The following is a 24,859-nucleotide window of genomic DNA, read 5'->3' as shown; positions in this document are numbered from 1 at the left end:
AATACAACATTTTCTGAAAACAATTAAAAACTAATTTTTGTATGTAAATAAAACAATGTAACAAATAAAGAACGAGAAATAATTTGTCAGTAAAAAATTTACAAAAAGAAACATGAACACAAAATACAACATTTTTGAAAAAATTAAAAGCTACTTTTAGTAAAATATTTTATATATTTAATTACATAAGGTGTTCAAAATGAGTTGAGTCAATGAGTTACTTACACTACGCAGCATTTGTAGAATAACACTTCGAAATACACTTTGTATTCTATTTTTTATTTCATCCCTTGTTGTTGGAGACATTTTATAACCTTCATTCTTATCGTAGCCCAAAAAAAATCAGTCCAGTTTATTAAATTTTGGTGGCCACGCTACTGGTCCATTGAAAATTAAAATATCTCGAAAACAAATAAATTTAGACATAGAGAATGTTGTATACAAACTAAAGTACAATAATGTTACTTTTCAATAGTGATATAAAATATAGGGTGTTCCATTTAAAATTACTAAGAAAATAATGTACTTGCGTTTGGACTCACCCTGTATTCGATATAAAGAAAATTAGCAATGTCAATCATTTTTTAAAATTTTGACAATAAATAAAAAAATATGGAAACAATAAACCATTGCTCTTGTGCTTATTTTGATTTATACAGGGAGGTGAACTTGTTACGATTTTCATAGAAAATTGGCTATAACTTTGTAAGTACTTTGTATAAAATAACAGACCTTTATATTTTTGTAATGGGAAGTTAAGAAGATTTCGAATATAAGATAAAATATAGGGTGTTCCATTTAAAAAAAAACATAAATTTGGTCTGCCACGCACGATGTTATCGAACACCCTGTAACATTATAATTAATTTTAAAATGTGAAGCTTAAAGTTGGCTACAATTTTTGTTATTAACTTTTATTGCTATCTATTACTGTAGCGGATCTATTGAGCTTTACCCCACTAATCAATCACCCTGTATGGTCAGATTTGAGTACTAGGAACTTTATTCCGGACCGTTTTTTTCCTAGAAGAATGAAAGTAGAATGTGACTACATATCGTAGAGTCCTTTTCGCTTTCTTTATTAGTCGTCTGTTGTCTTATAAACTGTAAAATTCGCAGATTAAGGATATAACAGAAAGAAGTTTCAGCAAGAAAAGTTTTCAGATTTAAATAATTATTTACCATTTTAATTTTTATTATAATTTTCGTTCTATTGGTAAGTAGCATAATATTCTATCTATTATTGGTCTATCGAAATGGAAAGTATAGGAAAGTAATCATAAAAACATTTTTCCACCTACCTCTGTCCGAAGTATACATTTCCTAGCCTCATTGTAGGGAGCAAATAGGTCTGGATCCCGCATAAGAAAAAAAGTTGATTAATAGCAAGCTGAAACTTTGTTAATAGCTTATCAGTGTCTAGTCGGACAAACTTTGACATACGGGAACGCTGGAACAGGGGAAGTTTTAATGGTGGAACCAGTTAAAAATTTGGAACGTCAGACTACGAAAACGTCAGATGTATTTTGTCGGACATAACTTCCAATTGATTTGTTGCTGTTTCAATAAACTCTCATGCAAAAATCAGACTGGTGCACCAACTGGGCATTTTATTTTAATAAGTGGAACAAGAAAAACATGTCAAATGACAGGAATCATGTTGGTTAGTAATAGCAGTCTGATTTTTGCACAACAGTTTAATGAAAGGGTAACAAATCAATTGAAAGTTCTGTCGTACAAAATACATCTGACGTTTTCGTAGTCTGACGTTCCAAATTTTTAACCTGTTCCACAATTAAAACTTCCCCTGTTCCAGTGTTCCAATATATTAAAGTTTATCCGACTAGACACCCTTAAGGTATTAACAAATTTTCAGCTTGCCATTAATCAACTTTTTTTGGTACGCGGGATCCAGACCTAAAAGCCGTACTTTTTCTCCCTAGGGAGACAAACTACTTTTACTCTCTAGGGAGTAAAAGTGACGTCATGGTATGTCATCAATGAAATAACTTATTGACACCCTATACTATATTCTATTACGTAAGTATCTATACATTTTAACGTTGATTTAAATAACACGTATACATTTAAAAATATTTTAAAGCAACATGGAAGTTGTAAGTCTACGAATATCGCTGAAGGGTATGTAGAGCAAATTATGAGTGTCACTGAAGTTAAAGAAGTAGATTGCAATCAGAGGAATACGAGTACTTTCGGGTGATACCAGGTATCTATATCAGAAGTTTAGTGAAAATATCACGAAAACTATATACGTTGGCTCCAGCTCTCACTTCTAGTGGTATTCAAATAACCACTGCTTAAAATTGCATATTTAGCATTAATATAAATAATTGCCCAACCACAAATTAAACATATTTAGGATGCAATTATGAAAATGCAGTTATACTGTATCTACTTGTTGGTTTTAGTTCCCTAATAAATTCTGTTAGTTATATAAATAAATTATTTAAAAATGAAAAAAGATTTGTTATTTGAGAGAGGTGGAAAAATCAATGTATAACATGGGAGTAAAGTTCCTTTTCCCCCCTGAAATGACTACTACCTTCCGCTAGGCGTCGGGCAGTAAACTTCATTCTCGGGAGGAAAAGTAGCACTTTACTGTAGGTATCACATAAAACCAATCAGACCGGATTTTGTCCTTGAAAGGATCTAAAAGGATGTAGATAAACTACTTTAGAACAGAAATTTAATCTGAAACTTGTTATCATTGTATTTGAGTTTGATTTTTTAGTCATGCAATACCATACATTTAGCATACAATACCAGGCATTTAGCCATACAAGCAGTCAAGTATTCTGTTCAATCTATTATTAACATACGTGAGGTCCAAAGTTATAAATTATTTATATCTAATCTAGTTATCTGTATTACAAAATCGCAATGTGATTGTTTATATTCAATTTAATTACCATAATCTGATGAAATACTCATCAACACAAAAATGTCTCGCAATTATTTTCATTAGAATGAGATTTTGTAAACCATATTATTGGGCTTATAATAATTATTTAATATTTCGAACGCGGTTAACAAAAAATATATATTGTTATAGTATAGGTGCATATATTTTTTTGGCGTTTATCAACGTTACGTTAGATTGACGTCAAAAACTAACTCATCATCCCCTGGCTAGCGCATAATCCTCTAACTCAAAACTCACCCACGGAAAAATCGAGATATCGGCCATATCGGTAAAGTTAGTATAGTCATTTTATAAGGCCGAATTCAGACCAAGGTTATAATTTATTGCTAATTTATAATGCAACAAAAAAATTCATTTCTGTAGCTGTTTCCAAAAAACAGTTGTTACGCTAACTTTACGGTAAAGTTAGCATATCGATAGCTATATCTTGGCGAGATAAAAAGTTACAGGGCCCATCTTGACAGCATATTTTATTGTTAATTAATTGTCGTTAATTGGTACATCTATTATCTACAATCCTCAAAATCTGCCCCATCATCCAAGGCCGTACGTACGATGTTAGAGGCATCGGGGCAAAGGTGATCTGGGGTTCCCTACCGGGGGTCTCGGGAGGTTTACCTCCAGCGGAAGGGGGAGGGGTAAACCTCCATCTCTCACCGGGAAAACGTTTTACGAAGTTGATTGCTTCGTTTTGAAGGTCTTGTTTGCATTTAAAATAAAATCAGGTTGAACAATTCGGTTCGTATCTAACACTGCTTTCATTCCTTGAAAGCGAGTATCTAGCTGATGACATAATGTATCGAAAACACGGTTACTCTAAACATGAATTGGGATCTTCAAGTCTTTTGTCTTCGTACAGTTCATCGAAATATTTTTTCGTCTTCTGCATTCTTTTTGAAGCGAACCCTACTGGTATTCCCCAACGTTGACACATATTTGAAGACTCTTCAAATAAGGTTTCAAATTATCCTCTCTTTTCAGTTAGTTTTAAAAAGCTCTCTTCAAGTAAACTGTAAGCTGCTAAAAGGTACAAAGATTCTGATTACTGTGTTTTCGAGACTATGTTGAGGAGTTCAAGAATTTTAATTTGCACAACTAGCAACAAAACAAATTTTATATATATATATATATATATATATATATATATATATATATATAACCGGTTCTATAGCGTTCTACGCCTTCCGGTACCCAATCGCCAAGCCTGTCGATCTAGCCAGTCATTTTCTTGAAGATTTCTTTCTGACATGGCTTTTGTAATTCCTTGTTTCCAGGAGGTCGGTGGTCTTCCTCTTTTCCGTTTTTCTGGCGGTATCCATCTCATTGTAATTTTTGGTAATCTTTCATCTCCCATTCGTTGGACGTGTCCATACCAGGTAAGTTGGTTTCGTTGTACCTCGTCCACTATTGTTTTCTGCTTACCTACTTTTTCTCTGATCTGTTCATTTCGAACATGGTCCCATCTCGATATTCTGGCAGATCTTCTAAAAAAATCCATTTCAGTGGTAAGCAGCTTATTTTCGGATTTTTTTGTCATTTGCCACACTTCGGAGCCATACGTTAAAATTGGTTTCAGAATAGCGTCGTACATCCTCATTTTTGTATTTAAATTTATGTTATGTTGCCATAAGACAGGGTTTAGGGCTCTAGTAACCTTTCTAGCCTTCGTCACTCTATCATCTATACTGGGTTCCGTTCTTCCACTATTTGTTAATTTAATCCCTAGATATATATACTCTGTACAACCCCTGATGTAGTCACTTCCGTCAAGATCTAGGTCCTCCTGTTGTATTTGGTTACCGATGTGTAGATATTGTGTTTTCCTTATGTTTACCTCTAAACCCCATTTCCTGTATTCTTCCATCAATTTTCTGGTCATATATTCTAAGTCTTCCTTATCTTGGGCAACTACCACCTGGTCGTCTGCGTAGTTCAAAGTGTATAATGTTATGTCTCCGATTGGTATACCCATACCACTGCATTTCTGTTTCCAAAGTCTGAGAGCACCGTCGGTATATATATTGAAAAGAATGGGAGATAAGCAGCACCCTTGTTTAAGGCCTTTTGTTACTTGGAAGCTAGATGACAGATGGTTACCTCTCTTTACTCTTGACATAGAATCTTTATAGAGGCATTGTATGGCTTTGATGACAGTTGCAGATATGTGTGTATTGTCCAAAACCTCCCACAGTTTTTTCACGGGCACTGTGTCATATGCTTTCGTTAGGTCGACAAAAAGTATATGTGTGTCTTGTCCACGTTCTAGTCTTTTTTCCATAACCTGTGTTAGACAGAATATATTATCGATCGTAGATCGTCCGGCCCTGAAACCACACTGTTCTTCGGATTCATAGGGTTGATATTCTTCGCAAATAATGGTTTTCAGTATTCTGCCATATAAACGGCTCATTGTGCTTGTTACAGTTATTCCCCTATAATTGTTGACATCACTTTTACTTCCCTTTTTGTGTATTGAAGAGATCCAGCCCTCTTTCCAGCTTTTCGGAACTTGTTCTCCGTTAATAATTCTGTGAAGGAATTCTGTGATCATTCGGATTAATTTCTTTGAACCTGATTTTATTAGTTCTGCGGGAACATTGTCAGGGCCAGGTGCCCGACCATTTTTTAATTGTGAGATAGCTTTCTGTACCATTTCTGTTGTTATTGTTATTTCTTCACCTTCTACTATTACTGGGTTTGATTCTTCTTGTATGTATTGTGGGCGGTCTTCAGTCAGCAAAGATTTATAATGCTGTTCCCATGTATTTGTTGTTATGTTGTCAAGCCTTACATTTTCTGTTGTATCTGATCTCAGTGTTTTGATAAACCTCCACGATTCTCTACTTCTCCTACCACCTATATATGTTTCCAACTCATTACATTTATTTTCCCATGAATCATTTTTTATCTGCCATACGTCTTGTTTAAATTTTTTGAGGGCGTTTCTGTATTTTTCCTTGTCTTCTATCCGGCCAGTGTTTAACCATTTTTGGTATAGTTGTTGTTTATTTTCTTTTTGTGTTTGTAGATGTTCGTTCCACCAGCTATTACCTTTATGTATTCTATTTTCTTTTATACCTAGCGCCTCTTTGGCGGCTTGGTGTATACTTGAAATAATGTGTTGGTGTACGTTTTCTATGTTTTGCGTCAGTGTTCCTTCATCCAATATATTATCTAGTCGGCTTCTGTATAGCATTTTTGTACTGTGGTGTTCTAAACTTTCTAGATTATATCGAACCGCTTCAATTTTCTCTCCATTCCCTGAGTCTGAGACACCATGTTTCTGTTGGGCCCATGAAGGCAGTATTATTTTGGATTTTATCAAGTAATGGTCACTTCCAGTTTCTGCTCCTCTGTATGCTCTAACATCAAGGATTCTCAGTTTAGTTTTTTGGGCCACAATTAGATAATCAATAATCGATTTTAAATTGCGTGTTGTTTGAATCCACGTGTAAGTATGTATATCTTTGTGTTTGAAGAATCCGTTCATGACTTTTAGGTCATTTCGCATACAAAGTTCTATTAACCGCTCGCCATTATTATTTAGGATTTCTTCTCCATACCTTCCAATGACATTATTTCCTATTTTTTTGCCCACTCCTGCATTCATATCTCCTAAAACTAAGAGCTCCCGACTTTTACCGATTTGTATTATGGTGTCTTCTAAGGTTGCGATATATTGTTCTTTCTCTTCCACTTTAGCATCATCAGTCGGTCCGTATACCCCTACAATTGATAAACGACGCCCCTTTACGGTCAAATTCGCTGTTATTATTCTATCGTTAATTGCTTGCCAACTTGTTATATGATTTTTATACTTCTTATGAATGAGTATGGATACTCCTCTTTTGGCACGTTCATCCTTTCTGACTCCACTATATATGTGTACATATTCTCCTACGTCGTCTACTCCTTGTCCTTTCTTCTTGGTCTCAGTTAACACTAGAATGTCCATGTTTATTTTTAAACTTTCTTGCTGAACTTCTGCAGTCTTTCCTTTAATACCCTGTATACTCCACGTTCCAACATTCAATATCCGTTTTCGTTGCCAATTTCGTTTTCCAGAATGTCCGTCCTTTTTCCGAGGCTTTACTTTCGGGTTTTTTGCAATATACTTTTTCCGAGGAGTGAGGATCAAGCCCATTGCCTCAACCCCCAAGCTTGGAGGACCAGAGTTTTGAATTTAGAGTGACCGTCTCTTAGGTAATTGCCTTCACCATGGCTAAGGAGTTCCACCTACCCCATTTAATTTTATACCAACCCTAAAATCGGGGGTCGCCACTTCCGCCATACACACCGTACCGAAGATGTTCTTCTCCGCCGTGGATACCGTTGTGGTCTTCATCCGTGACCCTGGACAAGGGACCCTAAACAGGTACTAGTTTCCCGGGTCAGGAAACCCCTGGAATCTGCGGAAGGCAGGGATTGATTCACTTTCCCTGATAGGACTGTCCAAAGGAGTTCCTATCCGCTACCGGATACAAAACAAATTTTAACAATTCTAATTTTAATTTCAGTTATGCTGGTTCATCTCTTTCATTTCTTTCATTTCTTCATTGTTACTTGCCAGAACTAGACTTGAAAGGCACTTCAAAACATCGCAAAATTGTGTTTCAATTAGATTGTTATTGGGAGTTGGAAAAATATGAAGATATGAAGGTTTATTTAGAGAAAATGCGGGAAGAGGTATACCAGATTGCTAAGAAGATACCGAACATTGAAAAAATTAAGAAAAATTCGAGAATGCGTTAAAATTCGATATGGAAGAAGTGGAAGGAAAATTGAAGGGGATGGGAAAATATCAAAAAGGAGCAAACCGTCGGAAAGTACATAATTGTATACAGCTCTAATGAGAGCAGAATCCAATTTGGCGGGAATATTAGAAATTAGAAAACGACATCCGGTACCTTTCATTAAAATCTTAAAAAACAAATTCCAAGATATGCAGAACTTCGAAGGCTGCAAATAAATTATAAGAAGCCATCTAAAGACGTAGCTGCATTGTGGTTTGAAAGCAAAGAAAATGAGGTGACTTCATGGACAGATTTTGAGACAAATTTTTTTTAAATGGTGCAGGTGAAACAGGATAAAATCGATCATTGAAGTTGTTAAAATTAATATGCCATGTACTTACTACTCGGAAAACTCAAGATACCAGCCAAACATTACAAAACTAAAAAAGTGAACCGCAAGGAATTGCTAATTTATTGCTGAAGTTTTACTCCAAGAAACAATTTATTGCTGTATAAATGCAGAGTGGGAACAAAGACATGATTTTCTCAGCCTACAGAAAAAGTAAAAGAAGCCGCTGGAATATGGAAACCAACACATACGTCTTTCATCGAAGATAAACATGGGAACCCTCTACTGAACATAGAAGATCAAATAGGTAGATGCAGAGAATACGTGGAAGAGATGTTTCAAGGCCAAGAAAGGCCATTTGCATGCAGGAGGCGTCGACTGGACCTTATATCACAAAGGAAGAAATTATCAAAGTAGCAAAGCAAATAAATAACGAAAAAGCTGTTGGGGAAGATAATATGTCAATTAAAATAATAAAGATAACGTATGATCCAAAATTATTGTCACCATAGGTGGCTCTCAACAACAGAGATAGCTATACAGGGCATGTCTATTCTTAATTCAGATATACTTTCCAGTTTACGTCAACTTTGCAGTGTACGTCAACTTAACAAGAAAAGTTAGGTTATGTAGAGATGTTGGTGGTGGACATGATATATACAGCACTTGTTTGATTTTATTTATTATTGTTGCTTATAATTTTGTTAATTCTTTTTATTTTTGATTAAATTTCTGTGTTAAAGCTTTTGACTGATTTTTTATGTTTTATAATGTTAATCAAAATTAATTGATAAATCAAAGATATAAATTCAGATTAAAACAAGACATACCTACTTTTTTGCACGGCTAGTTTTGATACCAATAATATTGTGGATCGCTCGTTATTACTATAGTCTAAGAGCTGGGAAGCGGATTTTGTTCGTGATGGGTAATATGGACAAACTATACGGGGATATATTGAATTAGTTGTGTACATTACTTTACCCAACGGGCGGAATACAGAGTGGGGACGAGGGTAGTTATAAGGGGTCAAAGTAGCGATTTTTATTATTTTTTGTGACGCTCATGATCGAGATGGTGCACCAAAATTTGGGAATAAGTACCTCATGACGTAATTAGGTACAATTTTCAGGTTCGGAACGCTACGTAGCCGACAAAGGGTGGGGGAAGGGGTGAATATAAAAATTATAAGGGATTTTTTGTGACGTTCAGGATCGAGATAGTGCACCAAAATTTGGGAATAAGTAGATCATGACGTAACTAAGCAAAATCTCTAAGGGCTGAACGCTGCTTGGGGAACAAAAAGGTGGGGGCAGGGGTGAATATAAAAATTATAAGGGGTTTTTTGGGACGTTCGTGATCGAGATAGTGCACCAAAATTTGGGAATAATTAGATCGTGATGTAACTAAGTAAAATCTCCAGAGGCGGAAACCAGAGCGGCATACGAGGGTAGTTATAAGGGGTCAAATTCGCGGTATTTATAATTTTTTTTGTGATGCTTATGATCAAGATAGTGCACCAAACTTTGGAAATGAGTAGGTCATAATGTACCTAAGCCAAATCTCCAAGGGCGGAACGGTGCGTGGTGGACAATGGGATGGGGGCAAGGGCGAATATAAAAATTATAATGGGTTTTTTGTGGCGTTCGTGATCGAGATAGTGCACCAAAATTTGGGAATAAGTAGATCATGACGTAACTAAGCAAAATCTCTAAGGGCGGAACGCTGCTTGGGGAACAAAGAGGTGGGGTCAGGTGTGAATGTAAAAATTATAAGGGGTTTTTTGGGACGTTCCCGATCGAGATAGTGCACCAAAATTTGGGAATAATTAGAACATGATGTAACTAAGTAGAATCTCCAGAGGCGGAAACCAGACCGACAGACGAGGGTAGTTATAAGGGGTCAAATTCGAGGTATTTATTATTTTTTTTTTGTGACGCTCATGATAGTGCACCAAACTTTGGGAATGAGTAGGTCATGATGTAACTAAGCCAAATCTCCAAGGGCGGAACGGTGCGTGGTGGACAATGGGATGGGGGCAGGGGCGAATATAAAAATTATAATGGATTTTTTGTGGCGTTCGTGATCGATATAGTGCACCAAAATTTGAAAATATGTAAATAATAACATAACTAAATAAAATCTCCAGGTACAGAACGCTACGTGGGGGACAAAGGGGTGGCGGGCAGGGGTTTTCTTGCTCAGTTATGTTATGATCTACTTATTCCCAAATTTTGATGCACTATCTCGATCATTAAGGTCACAAAAACACCTTATAATTTTTATATTCTCCACTACCCCCAACCATTTGTCCCCTATTATCCCTATGGTCATTATCCCCTAGTCTCCTATGGTCATTACGTCATGACCTACCTATTCCTAAATTTTGGTGCATTATCTCGATCATGAGCGTCACAAAAAAATAATAAAAACCGCCACTTTGACCCCTTGTAACTACCCTCGTTCCCCGCTCTGGTTTCCGCCCCTGGAGATTTTACTTAGATATATCATGGTCTACTTATATCCAAATTTTGGGGCACTATCTCGATCACGAACTTCACAAAAAACCCCTTATAATTTACATATTCACCCCTGCTCCCACCCCTTTGTTCCCCACGCAGCGTTCAGCTCATGAAGATTTTTCTTAGCTACATCATGACTTACTTATATACTTATTCCCAAATTTTGGTACACTATCTCGATCATGAGCATCACAAAAAAAAATAAAAACCGCGACTTTGACCCCTTATAACTACCCTCGTCCGCCGCTCTGGTTTCCGTCTCTGGAGATTTTATTTAGTTGTATCATGGTCTACTTATTCACAAATTTTAGTGCACTATCTCCATAATCAGCGTCACAAGAAAAAATAATAAAAACCGTGACTTTGACCCCTTATAACTACCCTCGTCCCCTCTCTGGTTTTAGGCCCGTTCGGTCATGTACACAACTAATTTAACATATCCCCGTATAGTTTGTCGATATTACTTATCACGAGCAAAATCCGCTTCTATCTCTCCGACTATTAGATGAACACATCTAAATGATGGAAGATATTTTAACAAAATATACGAAACAGGCATAATACAGGCAGCAGATAACAGGCAAATGGTTGGCTGACATCGGTGTTTATACCACTACCAAAGAAGAGAAACTTCAAGAAATGAAAAGACCATAGGATTACTAGCCTGATGAATCATTTGCTGAAGCTTTCCCTACGAATAATACACAATAGAGTATACAATAAACTAGACGAACACACTGGTCGAACTCAATTTGGTTTAAAGAATGTCTTCGGAAAAAGAGAAGCATTTTTTTCAATACGTGTGGTAGTTGAAAGATGTAGAGATGCCGATTCTGATGTATACTTGTGTTTTGTAGATTTTTAGAAAGCTTTTGACCTGGTGAAACATGATAAACTAATAGATATTTTAAGGACATATAATATGGACGATAAAGACTTTGATCCCAAAGAGGATCATTTCAAATCTCTACCAAGAACAAAAGGCTAAAATCAGAATAAAAAGCAAAACATTTGGAAAAATCAATATCCAGAAGGGAGTAAGACAGGGATGTGTCCTATCACATTTGCTGTTCAACGTGTACTCTGAGAAGATATTTAAGAACGCTTTGGAAGGCACCTCGGATGGTATAATTATAAACGGGCAATGTATAAATAACCTGCGATAAGCTGATGATAAGGTCATTCTGGCAGATAATGATGAAGCACTGCAACGCCTAATGGACCGAGTAACGACAACCTGTAGAGAATTTGGAATGAAATTGAATACAAACAAGACAAAAAAGATGGTCATCAGCAAGCACCAAAACAGAAGATTGTAGGTCAATATTGACGGAACAGATCTGGAAAGATTAACAAGAATAACGTACCTTGAAAGTAACCTTGATGAAACTTGGGACCACTCATTAGAGATAAGAACACACCTGGAAAAGGCACGTACAGTGTTTTACAAAATTTAAAAAGCTATATGCAACCGCCAACTGGATATTTCATTGAGAAGTAGAATACTTAAGTGCTATCAAAGAATATAGAGCTCCTAGATGAATCTTTTAGATGAAACAGATGGTTACTTTTATAAGCAGGCTTGTTGACGAGGGATGTTGCGGTCTCAGTGCGGGCGGTGGTAGTTCGTAGTCGCTGTCAGGTCTATGCACCTCCATGGCACTTACTCAGTTGGAATGCAAAATCCTATGCTAAAACGTTACGGGGCAGTACCTTTCTATAGAATAGAATAGAAATATGCTTTATTGTCACTGAAAATTTTTACAATTTTATGGACAAAGCTTACATACAGTCAAATGAAAAACATAATATAAATAACAAATAACAACTACAATTTTTACTAAAATTAGATAAATCGTCAATAATATACAGTATAAGATATAAAAGCCAAGACAAAAACAATTAATTGCAATATATATATATATATATATATATATATATATATATATATATATATAAATTGCAAATTGAACATACAACAAATAAAATAAAATAGGTACAACATAAGGAACTGACAAGTTTATGCTACTGCGTATGGAACCCAATTTTCTTAGTTATTCATTAAGAAATTCTTCTATTGAATAATATGGTCTTTTGGATAGATAGGCTTTTGTCATTTTACGGAACTTAGGGAAAGATGTTGCAGATTTAAGTTGTAACGGAAGATGATTGTACAGTTTCTTTGCGGAATATAATATAGATTTCTTTACTAACTCAGTGGATGGAATCGGTAAATAAATATCAAAGATTGAATTTCTGGTGGAGTAAAGATGATTGGGCCTTGATGGAAACACATGAAGGTGTTTACGAATTAAACAAACCGTTTCTAGAATATATAAAGATGGAAGTGTTAAAATTTCGTGATCTCTGAAGTAACTTCTGCAATGTGTAGATCTTCTGAGGCCAAACAAATATCTTATTGCTCTTTTTTGCAATCTAAAAATGACATCAAATTGAGCAGCTGTACTAGAACCCCAAAAAGGAAGACCATATCGAAGATGAGACTCGAACAACGAAAAATATGTTATTTTAGAAGATGCTAAATTGAGTTCCCTTGAGACAGATCGTATTGCATAGCAAGCTGAGGCGAGTTTCTTACTTAACGAATCGATATGAAGGGACCATTTGAGGTTGCTGTTTAAAAAAATACCAAGAAATTTTACAGAATCAACGGTACTGATCTGGCTGTTATTAAGAGGCAAAGGTTGAAGAGCTCCTTTATAGGATAATGCTACTGTTTTATTTACGTTAAAAGAGAGTAAATTAGAGTCAGACCAGGTCTTTATCGTCAGTAGATCCGAAGTTATAGTTTCATGAAGAGATGCAATAGTTGAGTTGCTCCAAGTGATACTGGTATCATCAGCAAAAAGAAAAATTTTCCCATTGATTTTTAAATTGGTGATGTCATTTATAAAGATAAGGAACAGTATAGGACCCAATACTGAGCCTTGTGGTACTCCACATATGATGTTTTTGAGACTAGAGTCAGTATCATTTGCTCTAACTAGTTGTTTCCGATTATTCAAGTAGGATTGGAACCAATTCAAAGAAATACCTCGAATTCCATAGAAATTTAGTTTTGTAATCAAGATGTCGTGATTTACACAATCAAAAGCTTTGGCATAGTCGCAGAAAACAGTGGCAGTATAAAGATTATTGTTTAGTGCTTGGTAAACCTCATGTAGTACAGAAAACATGGCATCAGTGGTACATTTATTTGTTAAAAAGCCGAACTTATTTTGTGATAAAATGTTGTTATTAACGATAAAGAACATAATTCGAGTTTTAATGAGTCTCTCAATAATTTTGGAGAGTACCGGTAGTAAGGCAATAGGTCTATAGTTGCAGGCATCAGATTTTTCGCCACCCTTATGAAGAGGAATAATAATGGCTGTCTTTATGCACTCTGGAAATTTACCTTTTTCGAAGGAATCATTAATTAGTGAGAGGAGAATTTCCAACACATTTTCTGTGAGATTAGAGAAAATTTTAATAGATAGTCCATCAGTACTACAGGATGATTTGCTTTTGATACTATTGATTGTTTGGATCAGTTCAGAGTTATCGACTGGTCGTAAAAAGAATGAATTCGAGACCTGTCTTGAATTAGGAAGATAGGAAATGGGATCTTGTTGCGGCAAAATTGTTGATGTTATATTTTTACTCACATTAACGAAGTAGTCGTTTAGACTTTCAGGATTTGGAAGGGAAAATGATTGAGCTGTGTGAGTTTTATTTCGAAGATCGTTTATTATAGACCAAGTTTCTTTTGCAACACTTTTAGAGCTTCCCAGACGATTTTGATAATAGACTTTTTTAGCTGACCTGACAAGTTTTAGATATTTTGTCCTGTACTTCATGATATGTTCAGTGACAGCAACATTGGTAGTAAATTTCTTGATGTATAGTAGTGAACGCATATTCTTAGCTGATATGCGAATAGCTTTCTTAACCCAAGGTTTCCGATGTTTTGGCTTAATAGGAATTAAAGGAAATGCCTTATTGAAGATGTGGAGAAGCTTATCTAGAAAAACACTGAAATTATAGTCCACATCTATAGAAGGAAATTGCCACTCAGAAGTTAAGCATAAATTTTGAAATTTACGAAAATTCTGGGCGGAAAAAATCCTACCTAAACGTCGGGTTTTTGAGGAGGGTTTGCTGAAGATGTTAAACTTCGTATACACTGCTTCATGATCAGATAGTCCCGCATTAATAACTGTAGAGCAGACATCAAGGGGTGAGAAATCTGAGACAATATAATCGATTATGGTAGATGTAGTTTTTGTAATCCTTGTAGGAGAATTAACGTGCATTGAGAGACCATACGATTCAAATATGTTTGCCAGGGACACTTGGGTAGCACTAGCAGCAGCATAATTAATGTTAAAATCACCGCATAGAATTTTTCTGCTTTTATGAGGCAGGTCATCTAACAAATTTAGCAGGCTCTGAAAAAATAGTTCCACGGTAGAATCAGGTGATCTATAAATGCAAATAATGTAAAGATTAAGATTTTTATTATAAACTAAGGAAAACTCAAAGAAGGATTCACTTAACAAAAAGTCATATTTTGTTACCAGAGAAAAATCATTATTTCTAGAGAGAATCAGGGTGCCTCCATGAGCCGAACTTGGACGATCATACCTGGCAATTGTGGTATGTTTTTCTACAAAAAAAGGCTCGTTAACTTCAAGCTAGTGCTCTGTAACCGCAACTATCGGAGTAAATCCTAATTCCTCCAGAAACAAAAACAATTCATCAGTTTTATTTCTTATAGAACGAATATTAATCAGAACCATGCCAAAGTTGTCATCACTAAAATAATTTGAGGTTTCTAGTCCCTCAGAACACGTCGTGTTGTTTAAAAATTTCGCTTTGGAGAGCCAGTGGAATAATAACTTCGGTGACATTCCCTTGACTTTTGTAGGTGTATAATTCTTTCCGAAGTGAGATAGGACCTATAAGCGGCAAGATCAGCTTCCACTTCAGCTGGACCAATTCCATAGGCATGGTTAAATTCTAGAAGAACTTTTCGTAGTTCTTCAGTCTTAGTAGGTAGTCCTTCGGAAGCCAAAAAGAGTTTCACGCTGGTGTTGGTATATCCGTCGTAAAATACAGAAGCAGGCTGATCGTGAAGAAAGCAAGATGTAGTTTAATTGCCTTTAAGATGTCCGGTTCCCTTAATCTTGCAAGAAGATATCGACTGTTCGAGTTATTAGTTAGTCTAACTCTTGGTGGTGTTAAAGGATCCAAATTTATGGATGGTTCCAAAGTATCTTTCTTAACAAAATTGATATGGGAACGGAAAGGCTCTTGAGATTTGCAAATTGTGATGGCCTGCTTGTCTGTAAATATATTGGTGTCTTCAACTTCATTTTTGTTGTTGCTTGGAATGGTAATTGAGTTTTCCAAGCTAACCTGGCTTCTGATGTACTTCGGATTCATATTTTCTTCAGATGAAGTCTTTGGTTCAGAGTGTGGTGATTCTATAGACCATTTAATGTTGACACCAGGTGGCCAAATTTCCTTATTAAATAATAAGTCGATAGATGGTTTGGATTTTATGCCTATTTTGAATGAGGAACCAGTTGCTGTGTTGGCGTCTTTAGGGAGAGCGTAACATCTAATATCTAATATAATCCTTAATACCTAGCCTCTCTTTAATGTAGTGTACTATTTGTATAGGGGTGTATGCTGGGGTTAAGTTACTGATAACAAGAAAATGACACTTATCTCCTGAAACTTTTGACTTTCTTTCTGGACAGGTTTGGAAATGTTGAGGGTCTTCAGTTTGGGTGCTTGAAGTGACATACACTATCTTTTTTTTAGATACCTCTTTTTCAGTTTGTATAGCAGGTAGTGTGCTGGAAAGATTACTTATCTGATTAGATATTTCGCCGATGTTTTCAGATAGCCTTTGTAATCCCAATTTTATCTCGGATGAATTTGAGTCTTCAACTTGAACCTAAATAGTATCATCGGAACAGCCGAAAAAAACTGACGATATATTGAAGATATCTCGTTGCATTTGCCGTACCGATTTTAAAAGATATTCAAGATTCATCAGGCTATTTAATTTATGGATCTCGTCAATTTTTCTTGTAAGGTAATCCAATTTGCCATCTTTTTTTGTTAATAAATCGTATGTCTCTATGAAAACGGGCAAATTATCAGTCAATTTTTTAGTTAGTTGAATTAAGGCATTAAAGTTCTCATGAGGTATCTGATTTTTTGATAGATTTGTTATTTTTTCATTTAAATATCTGAGGCTAGGCGAATCACATAGTTTACAGAAAAATCTTAAATTTGAATTTTTTGGGTCCAGGAGAGTTTTGGTGATGGTCTTGTTGTATCCAGAACAGTACATACAGAAATTTCGCTGACATTCCCCAAAACAACGAAGCTTATTATATTTGTCATTTTCGGGGAATTCATGTAAACAATTTTCACAGTGGTAGTTTGCTATGGTTATGGTCAAGGTCAATTTGCAATATTTAACTGGGTCGTTGATAAACAAAACATAAAATAAATTAAACAAAGCTGGTGCAAAACTTACAGTTTCGTTCACTCCAATAACAATAACAAAATAACAATAACACACTCGTGTATGTCGACCGCTAAACAGAACAAAAACAAAACGTGTTAACACACCGACGATTCAAATACGAATGAATAAATTCTATCAGAGTATATATTCGTTGGTGCTATGTTGTCTCCACCTTGCTCTATAGTGTTAAAGCCTGGACAATGACAGAAGTAACACAAAAAGAATCCAAGTATTCGGTATCCGGTGCTACCTTAAAATGCTCAGAATATCTATCCTACATGAGCCATATGACAAATGCGGAAGTCCTGCGAAGGATGAACAAGGAAAGAGAGTTTATGCTCATAATAAAAGAACGGAAAACACAATATTTTGGTCTCATCGTAAGAAATCAAAAGTATGAACTGCTCCAACTAATAATAGAAGACAAAATCAATAGTAAAAGGGGACCAGTAAGAAGACACAAATCTTGGCTTAAAAACCTACGCTAAAAAAACCTACTAAATATGACCTCCATAAAATTATTATTAAAAAAGATTAAATGGGCAAATGTAATGACAATGACCAACGTCAACAAGGATAAGGCACAGTAAGATAAAAAATATTGTTATTGTTTATTTAATAATTATAAACAATTGAAAGAAATGCTGGCTTTCGGATTTAATTTGCACTAAATTTTTTGTTTATAAATATTTCTTAATTTAGAAAATGTCTTTAGAACAAATATTTTCAAGAAAGTCGTCTGTTGAACGTTTCCATTTAATATTGATAGTTTTTTCACATAAATAAGTTTATAAATATTTCTTAATTTAGAAAATGTCTTTAGAGCAAATATTTTCAAGAAAGTCGTCTGTTAAACATTTCCATTTAATATGGATAGTTTTTTCACAATATTGAAGCGAATGAAAAAAGTAGCTTTTTTGTTTAAATGTTAATAATAAACGCAATAAGTGCTTTTTAGACTTCGTTTCTTGGGGTACTATGAATTTAAAAGTACTTCTCTATGATATGCTAGTCATACTTGACCCACATTGTCATTATTAAACAAGTTGAGATGGCCACCGATTGTAAAAATAACGTGAAATAAATTTTGGTAATATGTATCATAAATATCATAAAATATTTTTTTTTGCTTAGACTTACCGTCATACTGCCAGACACATAAGGAATAAAAGTTATACAAAACAGGTTTAAAACAAAGGTAACAACTAAAAGGTATTAAGTAACACTAAGCTTAAGAGCTAAAACAACTAACTAAAAAAGGTATTACCTAAAAATGTTTATGGGAATTATAATGATAATTTGCTCTCTTTTAAAAAGTTCATTAAGGAGTTGTATACATCTACAGAGCCAAGTAATAATAAATATAGTATATTCCAAGGAGCTGCTACTTTACATTTTAATAAATAATTTATTAATTTAGATAAGTAAATTCAATTTTTAGAACAACCAAAAAATATACGATCTAAATCACTACAACCACAACTTGAATAATAAAAGATTTAATGATTTTAGGAGAATAACATTGAGCAAACTTTTTCGGAATCATGTATAGGAAAATTACTGTCAGGTGTAAAAATAGTTTTAAATCTGTTTTTCATAAGATCTAACCACATTACAGGAACAACGTCTATTACAGGAATCACTATCAATAAAACATCAACATTATAGTAGAGGAGGAAAGTATGCTAAATGTACAATTACTCGAACGTTGAGGACCTATTGGGTTGTGAAGAGTAGGTCCTAAAATCAAAAAAAGTTAAGTTTTCCATAAAGTGGGGTACTTTTCATTTTTTAATTTAATTTTCCATTTCCAACAATCGTTTTTTCCGATTATAGCGCCATCTATCCATAACTCGAAAAATGTCTCGAATAAAAGTTGCTTATTTTTACGTAAAGAATCCAAATCTGCAATAAAAATTGGGGGCTCGTATTTTTAAGATTTCAAAGTAACCTCCCACCCCACCTCCATAGGGGGTCGTGTTTGGTGCTATTCGATATATTTTTCTAAAATATTGAATACGTCTATTTTGCAGTTTTTCTATCTGATGTTCATTTCGCGAAATATCGCGGGGTTTGTATTTAAAATTTTAAATTTAGCTCCTACCCCTCTCGGTGGAGGGTCGTGTTTAGTATATTTCGATATATTTTTGAAAAATATTGAACACGTATTTTTTATTTTTTTCGATTTGACCTTCATTTCTTGAAATATTTGGATTTTTTTGTGAAATTTTGTGACTCGCCGATTTCCTTACGTCCGCTCGAATCGTCAGATTTTTCAAATATATACTGTTCTGCTTGTACTTAACTTACCTTATCTTAATCTGACGATTTCGAGTTTTTCTAAGGATAGACTTTTCGGACCCCCCTTAACGAACTCTCCTGTATTAAGATCCATATGGTAGGGGTACATTTACAGGGTACAAGGTTTCTCCCCATGGGATAATCCGACGCGCTCGAGTAACTGCAAAAATCCCCGCTTGGGCTCCCCTACCAATACGGTTACGATAAAATATAGTTATGTGTATTATCTAATTAAATTTCGAATTAATCATAAAACGTTTTATTTTCATTTATAACGATAGAGTTCTCCACTAACCTATAAATAAAATTGGCATTTAAAAATAATCAAATGAACAATTGAGTTTTTAAAACAATATACAAAGGACTTTTATGCTTGCCGAAAATATTCCACGTCCATAAAAATTTTATATGTGTACATACACTAACCTTATTCAAAGAAGGACTATAAATTATATGATAGTCATTTATATAGCCACAAAGCCAAAATAAATAGATAAACTAAATAAAATACTCTGCAATTGTAGGCCAGGAACCGAAGCTTTTCACCTCGCAATGTTTACAGAATGGATAGATTTGCTTGAAAATTTGAAAATAAGTAGTAGATAGACCAAGGATCAAAATCTATATGATGGCGACAGGCGCTTTTACCATGGGGGTGGTTGTCACCCCATCACGGGGGTGGAAATTTTTTATTATATTTTGACCGCAAAAGTTGATAAAAACATTCATTCTAAGCAAAAAATGTTCTATAAATTTTTTTGATAAAATTAACAGTTTTCGATTTATTTGCCATCGAAAATGTTAGTTTTATATCGAAAAAATCAATGTTTTGATAGGTATACTTATATACGATTCACTCAATTTTTGCCGTAGAAAAAATTTTTTCAAACCAAGTTCTTGAGAATTGAATAACCTACAATTTTATATTGAAACATTTTTTCGTATCTCTGATGCTAATCTTTATATTCTGAAGAAAATGGCATTTTTTACCAAGCTGCAAAAATTCGTTAATCGCTTTTAACGCCTGTTTTTAAAAACTATTCATACTAAGCCAGTTAAACATCTAGAATCTATTAATAATACATAAATAAATAAGAATGAATAAGGCCAATGACTAAAAACACCGCTAACTTACATTATTATGCTTCCAATTGGATTTCTCCTTTTTTTTTTCAGAAAAATATATTGATTTTTTAACCTTAACATTTTTAATTTTGATCCTAGAAGTTTGGTAAAAAAGAATTTTGTAGGTTTTTATAAGGTCTATAAGGCTATTAATATTAATTATTGTTAAAATCCTCAGTCGCAAAAAGAGGTGACTTTGAAAGGGTTGGTAAAGTTGGTTTTTGCATGTCATTACAAGTTTTAATTGTCGATAGCTCACTCAATTTTTGCCCTAGAAAAAATTTTTGCAAACCAGGTTTTTGGAAATTAAATCGGCTACAATTTCATATTTGAACATTTTTTCGTATCTCTGATGCTAATCTTGCTATTCTGAAGAAAAAGCAATTTTTTCCAAACTTCAAAAATTCGTTATTTGCTTTTAACTCCATTTTTTTAAAAACTGTTCATGCTAAGCCGGTCAAACTTCTAGAACCTATTAATAATACATACATAAAAAAGACCAAATAAGGTCATTGACTAATTTTAATTAGGGTGGTGATTAGGGGGTTGGTTCCAATCACTTTTTCGCTGAAATAGGGACTGACATTCTTTTCATTATAAGTTACTTAATTTTTGAGCTAGAGACTTTTTTTATTTCTGGAGATAGATATTTTTAATACTTTAAATTAGTTTGAACAAGTTGTCCTCGAAAAATGCATAGTTTTCTCGTCTTTTGACTTTGAAACTACAATATTTAGCATTTGACGAAGAAGAGCCAACGTATAATAAAGTATAGCTCGATTACTATTGGTCTTAAAGAAAATCTAAAAACACGTTTTTGTTTATTTTTTCAAAAGGTACATTTTTGTTAAGTAAAGTTGTTTTGATAAAACGAAAACTTTTGGAGTTATTAGCAGAAAACTTATTAAAAACATTGATTTTTTGGATATAAAACCAACACTTTCGATAGCGAATAAATGGAAAACTATCAATTTTATTAAAAAAATGTATAGAACGTTTTTTGCTAAGAATGAACGTTTTTACCAACTTTTGTGATTAAAATATAATAAAAAATTTCCACCCCTGAGATGGGGTGGAAACCACCCCCATGGTAAAAGCGCCTTTCAGCATGACATAGATTTTGATCCTTGGACTATCCACTACTTATTCTCAATTTTTCAAGCAAATCGATCCATTCTGTAAAAATTGCGAAGTTTTGTCCTATTTTAAGCTTCATTACTTGGACTATTGGCAAATTTTAGAAGGATAGGATAACTAAGGATAGGATAACAACTAAACTGGAGCTGGATATTAGTGACACACAATATGGGTACCGCAATGGTCTGAGTACCAGAGAAGCATTATGCTCCTTCAACGTGCTGACACAGAGATGTTTGGATGTTAACCGTTCCCTTTACGTCTGTTTTATAGACTACAATAAAGCGTTTGATAAAGTAAAATATGATCGACTCATGGAAATTCTGAAATCTAAAAACCTAGATGAAAGAGATTTAAGACAAACACACCTCTATTACAATCAGCGAGTAATAGTAATAATTGAAAAAGAAACATCTGAAGAAATGGAAATAAACAGAAGAGTCAGGCAACGCTGCATACTATCACCCCTATTATTTAACGCTTATTCTGAAGAGGTAAAGCGAGAAACTCTGGAAGATGAAACAGTCGGCGTGAGAGTAAATGGAGTCTTAGTTAACAACATCAGATATGCAGATGATACAGTAATAATAGCCAATAGTTTACAAGACATGCAAAGACTCATGAGTAAAATAGTAAGGTGTAGTAGTAATAATAAGGAGTACGGACTCTCTCTCAATATCAAAAAGACGAAGTTTATGAAAATTAGTAAAAACAACCATTATACTAACGAAATCTTGATACTAGAGGCCCATAAGATCGAAAAAGTAAAAAAGTACATTTACGTAGGAACACTTATAACAGAAAATAATGATTACACTGCAGAAATCAAAGTCAGAATCGAAAAAGCACGTTCTAATTTTATGAAAATGAAAAAGGTCCTATGTAGCAAAGATTTAACATTAGCTCTTAAAGTACGCCTAACAAAATGTTACGTATACAGTGTAGTATAAATGGAGTTAATGGTAACAGTGTAGTACTATGGAGTGGAATCATGGACGTTAAATGTAGAGACAATGAGACGACAACGCCTTTGAAATGTGGACCTATAGAAGAATTATAAGGGTTTCCTGGGTAGATAGAGTTACGAACAACGAAGTACATACTGAGAAGAATAGGTAAAGAGAAGGAAGGATTACAATTAAAGAAAGAAAACTACAGTAACTCGGACATGTGATGCGGGGCGAGAAGTATGGCATCCTGCTACTCGAAATGCAAGGAAAGATAGATGGCAGAAGAAGCTTAGGAAGAAGACGAATTTCATGGCTGAAGAACCTGAGAGAATGGTTTGGATGCAGCTCAAAACAACTATTTAGAGATACTGCCTCACAAATTAAAATAGCTGTGATGATTGCCAACCTCCGTAGCGGAGATGGCACCTGAAGAAGAAGAAGAAGAATAGGGAAAAGTTATCTATAAGAGAGAATTTGTTTCCGACTTAAGAAATCCAAAGATTTTATTTTTAAATATTTATTTGTTTAAAGATGGGGTAACTTGGGTTTCGCCTTTCCTTTAATAGATGCCACTAGTGCGTCTAAATGTTAATTATTTCATTTTAGTTGGCATACGCGGCGAAAATGTTTAATTTCGATTCATAACATTGTTGCAGGCTCTCCTGAAGATAACAAGAGGTTGAAATGGTTCACAGAGAGATGGCAATGATCTCTGAATCGTAATTAAATATTTATTGCCTTTACCTGAATGCGTTTTCACTCACGTATTGAGTATTAGGAAACAAAGTTGATATTTTCCTCGATAAATTGATGTGTTGTGGAGTGTATATATATATATATATATATATATATATATATATATATATATATATATATATATATATATATATATATATATATATATATATATATCGGACATGTCATTGTCGGACTTGCCGTAGATTTACGCACCTTCTATGTCTAGGTCTCGAATGTTGTTTTTTGATTGGAATGTGTCTAAAGATATTCAACCTCTCATCTTTATTGATAAGCCCAGAGAGGTTGAAGAGGGCGAAACACATTTCTAAGAACTGGTGTTTGGATCTTTGATTCTATTCAAAAAATTTTTCCCAACCCGAAATGGTGGATGTGTGAATTGTTCGTAAGGGGATTTTTCCACATTCTCTATTTCATCTGTTTGATTTCGTACGAGTGGTCGTCAAACCATTAACCTTGGATCTTTTGATCACTGAGTGTGTTTCAAGGATCTACATCTCATGTTTTTAAACATATATTTTACTTACTTTAAGTAATTAGGGAATTAAAACTTGAGACTGTCATTGTCGGACTTGCCGTAGATTTACGCACCTTCTATGTCTAGGTCTCGAATGTTGTTTTTTGATTGGAATGTGTCTAAAGATATTCAACCTCTCATCTTTATTGATAAGCCCAGAGAGGTTGAAGAGGGCGAAACACATTTCTAAGAACTGGTGTTTGGATCTTTGATTCTATTCAAAAAATTTTTCCCAACCCGAAATGGTGGATGTGTGAATTGTTCGTAAGGGGATTTTTCCACATTCTCTATTTCATCTGTTTGATTTCGTACGAGTGGTCGTCAAACCATTAACCTTGGATCTTTTGATCACTGAGTGTGTTTCAAGGATCTACATCTCATGTTTTTAAATATATATATATATATATATATATATATATATATATATATATATATATATATATATATCAAACAAATGAAATAGAGGAAGTGGAAAAATCCCCTTACGAACAATTCACAATGTTGTTCTGAAGCTATTTCCTTGTGGCATTTTTATAATTACGTATTTTTTATGGGAAATAAGCCACAATTTTACTAAAAAATGAATTTATTTAATAAATTCATTTTTTAGTAAAATTGTGGCTTATTTCCCATAAAAAATACGTAATTATAAGAACAATTCACACATCCACCAGTTCATATATATATATATATATATATATATATATATATATATATATATATATATATATATATATATATAGGCCAGGGTAATAAGACAAAAATATACCCTGTTCGTGACACTCGAGCAGCCAGGTTACTGAAGCGTTTTTTCGACAGGTAATACCTATAAGAGCAAATTGTAACTATTTCCTGCGTAGGATCTGGCGGCCATTTTTATTTATAAACAATTAAATGTCTAAAATGGCATTTTTCCCTTTTTTTTTCAAATCAATGGAAAACAGTGAAACTTAAGGTTTTCTTAGTACACATATC

The sequence above is a fragment of the Diabrotica virgifera genome, chromosome 3 (assembly GCF_917563875.1).
Source record: "Diabrotica virgifera virgifera chromosome 3, PGI_DIABVI_V3a".
In the NCBI taxonomy this organism is placed as follows: domain Eukaryota; kingdom Metazoa; phylum Arthropoda; class Insecta; order Coleoptera; family Chrysomelidae; genus Diabrotica; species Diabrotica virgifera.
Note: the sequence above shows the minus strand (reverse complement) of the source record.